The sequence below is a fragment of the Abramis brama genome (assembly GCF_963993115.1).
Source record: "Abramis brama genome assembly, chromosome: 7".
Classification (NCBI taxonomy): domain Eukaryota; kingdom Metazoa; phylum Chordata; class Actinopteri; order Cypriniformes; family Leuciscidae; genus Abramis; species Abramis brama.
This window is the reverse complement of record NC_139969.1, coordinates 6,466,230-6,472,728: the sequence shown is the minus strand read 5'-3', so window position 1 is coordinate 6,472,728 and position 6,499 is coordinate 6,466,230. Positions and strand designations below refer to the sequence as shown.

General features: G+C 39.5%; 1 protein-coding gene across 1 annotated transcript in view; it reads left to right on the top strand.

The window, feature by feature from the left end:
• The first annotated feature begins 202 nt into the window (after positions 1–202).
• Positions 203–6,499, top strand: part of sema6ba (sema domain, transmembrane domain (TM), and cytoplasmic domain, (semaphorin) 6Ba) — a 143,442-nt gene continuing 137,145 nt past the window's right edge. Inside the window, exon 1 of the mRNA XM_084119738.1 lies at positions 203–699. The gene's annotated coding sequence lies outside the window, so the exon portion shown is untranslated. The remainder of the gene's footprint in view (positions 700–6,499) is intronic.

Genomic DNA, 6,499 nt, shown 5'->3' with positions numbered 1-6,499 from the left:
GGAAAGGCAGAGAGAGATCCATCCCCCTCTCGGAAGGTTAGGTTCCTCATTCTGAAGCCCACGGATGATGCTCGTGTTTACGCAGCGCTCGGCGTCTGACCGGTGGATGTAAATATCAGTTTATACGTCGCACAGACTGATTCATGAACATCACCAAAGGAACCGCTGGAGAGACGTTCCGTTCCAGACTGCAGGAGGATGTATTGCGTTAATAACCATCACCTAAACCAATTCCTCCTCAGACATTGATATCTTCATATGCACGTGAATCTTCTGCTTTTGAAAGGCTTTCAGCGGGCGGGCACACACTGCGCCGTGCGTCTTAACGCAGGGCTGCTCTTTTGGACCCGTGCCACGGTTGTCTGTCTCCGTCCGTTCACCCAACCACACCTACCCGTTATATCCTCACCGAATTGCAGCAGCAGCGTCCCCACACTGGATCCCGACTGATTCCGTCGCGAAAGGGACATTGTGTCTGAGTGAGCGGGTGGAAGAACGCGGATCCACTGCGCTATCTATAAACGCCTGGTGCGCACCGGACCCGCTCAGAGACGCCCGTGTTTTACCGATATGTCAGCCCGGTGCTCGTGATCGCTTTGGAGGAGAGGCAGGTGAAATTACCAGCTTTGTCCCGCATCCTGCGCCAAGAAGAAACGCATCACCTTGAGGATTTAAACACACCGACATCCAACTTACCAGGTGAGCCGGCCAGTCACTGTGGCATAGATTTAATGCAGAGTCAGAAATTAACTTTTTTATTTAGAAAATGAACAGCAGCGGCATTTTGTCAGGGTTTTAATTGCTGATTGAATCTTTTCCCATCACAAACACTTCGCTTCACAGTGTCTGATGAGGCACTAACTAAACCCATAACCATTGGCCTAAAATATTAGGAATTATGAAAAATACATAAACAGAGGTTGAATTACATATTTTTTTTGCCCCCAGACTGTAAATATATGGAGCTTTTTATGTCACTTTATCGGGCATTTCTTGCCCCGAGCTCTTGTTCATTTCTGACAATGATGCACATTAGATCTTGTAGGTTCATCAAGCCAATATATAGCCATAGTCAAAAAACCCTGGAGGAATTTTTTATGAAATAGCATTAACATTTGGAACCAAACTTAATGGGATTCATAAGAATCCTAACTGGATAAACTGTCGTTCTTTCAGGATTTTTATTTTATTTTTATTATTTATTTATTAAAAATGTCTGTTTGTGTTGTACTGGTATAATGTGATGCTACTGGGCAGTTAAAGAAAAGAAAATCACATGGAAGCAAAGAGTTTGTGGAACATTTTCCTTACATTCTTTATGATGAAGGGCATTTGTTCTGTTGGTGATAGTACTTTTGGGAATTGTGTGTTCTGAAATATCACAATAAGTCCTTAAAGGGTTTAGATCATGCAAAAAAAAAAAAAAAAAAATTATCATTAATTACTCACCCTCATGTCGTTCCAAACCCATACAATTTTTTTTCATATTCGGAAAACAAATGAAGAGCTTTCTGTCCCTCCATTGACGGCCTACGCAAATACCACTTTCAAGCTCCAGAAAGACAGTAAAGACATCATTAAAGTAATCCACGTGATAGTTAACCTCAATATTATGAAGTGATGCGAGTGTGCAAAAAACCCCACAATTTACCATTTTCTTTACAAAATATTGATCTCCAATGCACGTTCATGAGAGCACCAGGACTCATGTGTGTTGATGCGAAAGCAGACAGTGTTGAGTTAATTCACGTTGGAGATTAATATTTTGTAAATAAACTTGAAACTGGTAGTTGCATAGCTGTCAATGGAGGGACAGATAGCTCTCAGATTTCATTCAAAATCTTCATTAATGTTCCGAAGATGAACGAGTCTTAGAGGTTTGGAACGACTTGAGGGTGAGTAATTAATGACAGAATTTTCATTTTTTGGGTGAACATATACCCTTTAAGATGGTTAATCAAGTAATATTTACATAATATGTACAAGTCATAAATCCTGGAGTAATAAAACTTTCTATTTGAATATTGTACAGGATACTGTAGGATTCCCAGGATTTTTTGATTCTTGGAGTCTTATTATTGGCTATTGTGAAATCTTTGTATGTCTTACTCAAATAATGTTTTGCTGCTGGACATTTAAAGAAAATCACATGGAAAATATCTTAGATTCTATTGGTGGTCTGAAAGATCCAGTTTTTGTTTGGGTGATGTTTAATTTTCATTCCAATTATTTATACAGGATTGCTTTGAAATAATGATGGAACTGTTCAGATTCCTTTAGGGATTTAACCAGGTGTATCTGGCTGATAGGGTTCTTTTTCTTCTCGTTTATGTTTTGTTGGATTTCAGTAGCCTGCCTCATAGTTCATGCATGCAAGATCCATATCTTGCAAAAGTGTTTAGTTTGTAATTCGTTCACGTGCGGGGTGAGTGATCTGATGCTGTGTGGTTTCACTGGTTCATCATTCTATTGTTGTGAATGCATGCACACTCCAGGCCCGCTGATGCTTCATAATTCTGCGGCTCTTGACGGTAATAAACAAACCTCTCCAGTGCCGGGCTTATGTAAAGCACGTTTCGCATGTCAACAGAGTTTCTGAAGATAAAGCGTTCATATTTTGGCTTGGAGGACAGGGGATCTATGGTATCTCACCATGTGCTCTGGGATAAACATGCATGACTGAAATGCAATTGCCACCTGAATTCAGCCTTTGTCCTTTACGTTCTATGTGATGTTTGTTGCTCTAGTAGGTTTGCATTATTTATAAGCTTAGTTAAGAGGAATTGGTTCCTTTGTTTCCAAGGAAAACCAACCATTTATAACTTAAACTTAACTGGGAGCAACCTTTGAAAAGGTATTGTGGTGGTCGTTGTCACTGGGGCTGTACCTTTATAAAAGGTACATTTTTGTACCTAAAGGGTGCATATTGGTACCTTAATGGTACATATTAGTACCTAAAAGGGACAAATTAGTACCTAAAAGGGACAAATTAGTACCTAAAAGGAACAAATTAGTACCTAAAAGGAACAAAAGTGTACCTTTTGAAAAGGTACAGCCCCAGTGACAGCTTTCGTACCTTTTTTTCTGAGAGTGCGCATGGTACAGTGAGACTGTAAGAATTACATGGTTTACATTGGAACCATAGGACTACCTTCACCAAAGAAGCTTTCAGAAGGTTTACTTTTAATCGATTTTTTTAATGATGTCAAATGGTGTCAAGTTTATTGCAGTGTGTTTTATGGAGCTAACGATAACTGTCAATACGTGAACATTATATTTAATGAATAAGGTATCTTGAACTAATAATAGACAATACTGTATGGCTTTTATTCATTAGTGGTTCTCAACGGGGGCGTTCAGAGAACAACGGGGTGCGGTGGAAGCAAGATTTTTGAAAGGGGGGCGTTCAGGTGTTCATGGGGGGGCATTCACGAGTTTACACCAAAGATCCAGGCAAGACAAGATTAAACGTAATTACTTGCAAAATAATTGCCTACACCATTCTAAAATCTGCCAGTTTAATGGGACATGTAAGCTATGTATCGTTTCTTTTGCAACGACTCTATTATTTTTGGAAAGGAATGGAAAGTTGACAAGCCATTAAAAAAGTATAGTTCACCCAAAAATTTAAATTCTGAGTAATTACTCACCCTAATGTAAGACTTTCGTTCATCTTCGGAAAACAAATTAAGATATTTTTGCTGTCTCACTCCTCACTTCTCCATAGGCTTCTATGTAATTGAAACTTGCCGGCCTAGAAAGTTAGTGAAGTTTAAAATAGTAATTGTAATTGTAAATGACCTGGATAATGGATAGGGGGCGCTGGCCCACAAAAGGTTGAGAACAACTGATCTAGGTTAATGTTAATTTCTACATTTAATTTACACTTATTAAAATTTAATAACATTTCAAGTTGTATAAATGAACATTTTAGTCAATGTATTTTTCTAAATTAGCATTAATGTAAAAGGGTTGTAAAAATGTATTGTTGGTCCATAATACATAATAGATTAATTATGATTTATTGTAATGTTTCAGTTGTATGCAGACAAGGGTTCAGAATACATATTTGACATTATTCGGGAAAGACAGACAGACAGGGCGGACAGACAGAGCGGACAGACAGATAAAGAGATAGATAGAATGACAGATAGATAGATAGATAGATAGATAGATAGATAGATAGATAGATAGATAGACTGACACTTAGATAGAGGTAGAGAGACAGACAGATAGACAGATAGGACGGGCGGACGGACAGATGGAGAGACAGACAGATGGACGGACGGACGGATGGATAGATAGATATGTGTGAGACAGTATCTTCTTGAGAAAGACTGAAATGTCCTTCATCAAGGTGTTGTAAAATCAAGCTGGCCTTTAACTGCCTGTTGTTTTTCTTTTTGCTGACGTGTTTCTTTGCCCTTTTAGGCACAGCATGATTTATTTATATTATTTATTTATTTTGCCCATAGGTTCCATGACTTTGTAAAATAAATCATATGTAAGGACAGTCTAGAGACTTCCAGGGGTGAACAGAATATTTAGATAGCCGATAACAATCACAGATAACAGTGGAAACGTACACTAGCTGCATGTTGTTCAGATGACATGAGCTAAAATGTTTGTGTTTGACTCCTGTGCACAGTAAATAACAACTAGATTTGTAAAATTTTTGCTTGCCTGTGCAAAGCTCTCCACCACGATGCTAGAGTGATCTGGGTGGTTGCCAAGGTGTTGCTATGCAGTTACTAAGGTGTTCAGAGTAGTTATCATGTTGCTTAAGATGGTTGCTAGGTGACCAATTCAAAAGAGCCTCTATCGTTCACCAAGCGAAAATCATAACTCTGGTCACAAAGAAAATTAATAGCACACCTCTTCTCAATAAGCAAAATGATTGGAGATATAATTTATGTCAAGACACACAAAAGACTCAGGGTTAGATTAAATCACTAACCTAAAGTATGAGCAGTCGTGATAGTGATGTTTCCCTCTAACAAGTACCAATACTAGAGAGAAATGGAGAGAATGATAAGTTGGATCTGTATTTTGTAACCACACTGATGCAGGATTTACTTTGAAACAATTTTCACTCAGAGATTGCTATTCAATTTCAGAAATAATTTCAAATAAACAGCAAGTAACACATTGAATTAAACATTACATTTGAAGTAGAAAGACTGAAACAGTATTTTCTTGCCAAACATACTCTTTATAAAGTTCATTTTTACAGTGCATTGTGTTACGTGTTGGTTGCCTGCAGATTGTGAGATGCTTTGTTAGAGTGATTTTTTTATTCACAAAACTGGAAACGGTAATACGATTTTCACACAACTGCTTCCTTTTCTAAGATCAGCTGGCCGCAGTCTGCAGCAGACAGACTGAAGAGTGTGTGTGAGTGTGTGTGTGTGTGTGTGTGTGTGCAAAAGAAAGACATGGATTGAGCTGGAATTGCTAGTAAGGATTGATAGTGAATTTATATGAGGAATTTGTCTGTATCTGTGTGTATTTGGTGGGCATAAAGGGAGGGTAAACGGAGCGACAGAGCAGGTCTGGATGTGTATGAGAGGGTAAGACGCACACACACACACAGAAGTGAGACAGGGCTTGACTCTCTCCGACTGACTAGCCGTGAATAGCCCCCCTGTTATCTCTGCAGCACACAGACAGCAGCGCAGCAGGCAGGCCAGGCAGGTGCTGCACAAAAATAGCAGGTGTGTGTTCGGGTTCATACACACAGTCCTCCTTCCCATCTCCCCCGGGGGCCGAGTACGCACCTCCTTCACATGCACCGTAAGCTCCAGTGACCAAGGGTGACGTCTCTCTGTTGTCCGCAACTTGTTGCGTGTGACGACCGGCCTTGTCCTTTTTCGTGGTCTGCGGACCGAAGGATTGCTCTCATAAGGGAGGATTTAAAGCTCAAGGTGTTATTTGGATGTGTTTGCTTCTCAGTCCGGAGGCTGTTTTTTATTTTTTCTTTCATCGCTCAGGAGAGTTAATTGAGTTCTCGGTTACGCCTCTTTTAAAGTCTGCATGAAACGGAAGTTACGATAGTGTTTTCTTCCCTATTGTGACGTAGATCCGAGAGAAACGGCTTCTAGAATAAGAACAAATTGTAGGGCAGGACTTGGTTTTGTGCACAGGGAGTTGATTGGATGGTTGTGGTTTTTTATTGGTCGATCTCATGTGAGTGACAGGTTGCCCCGCCCTCGCACCAGTAAACATGTCATCAGAGAAGAGAAGAGATGTCGCTGCAAGAGGGAGGGGAAGTTATTTTGAATGAAGATTACGAGGGCACATGAATTTAAAAAAATAATGCGATATTCCATACAAATTAAAAATTGTCCATTTTGATTTCACGGTGACTTTAAGTATCAAGCAACTGCCAGAAGTCCCAATAAAAACAGACACAAATTTTGGGATACTATAGATCATTTAATTTTAGAAGAATTTGATGAGAAATTTGCTAAGATTTAATTGTTTAGGGTTAGGGTTAGGT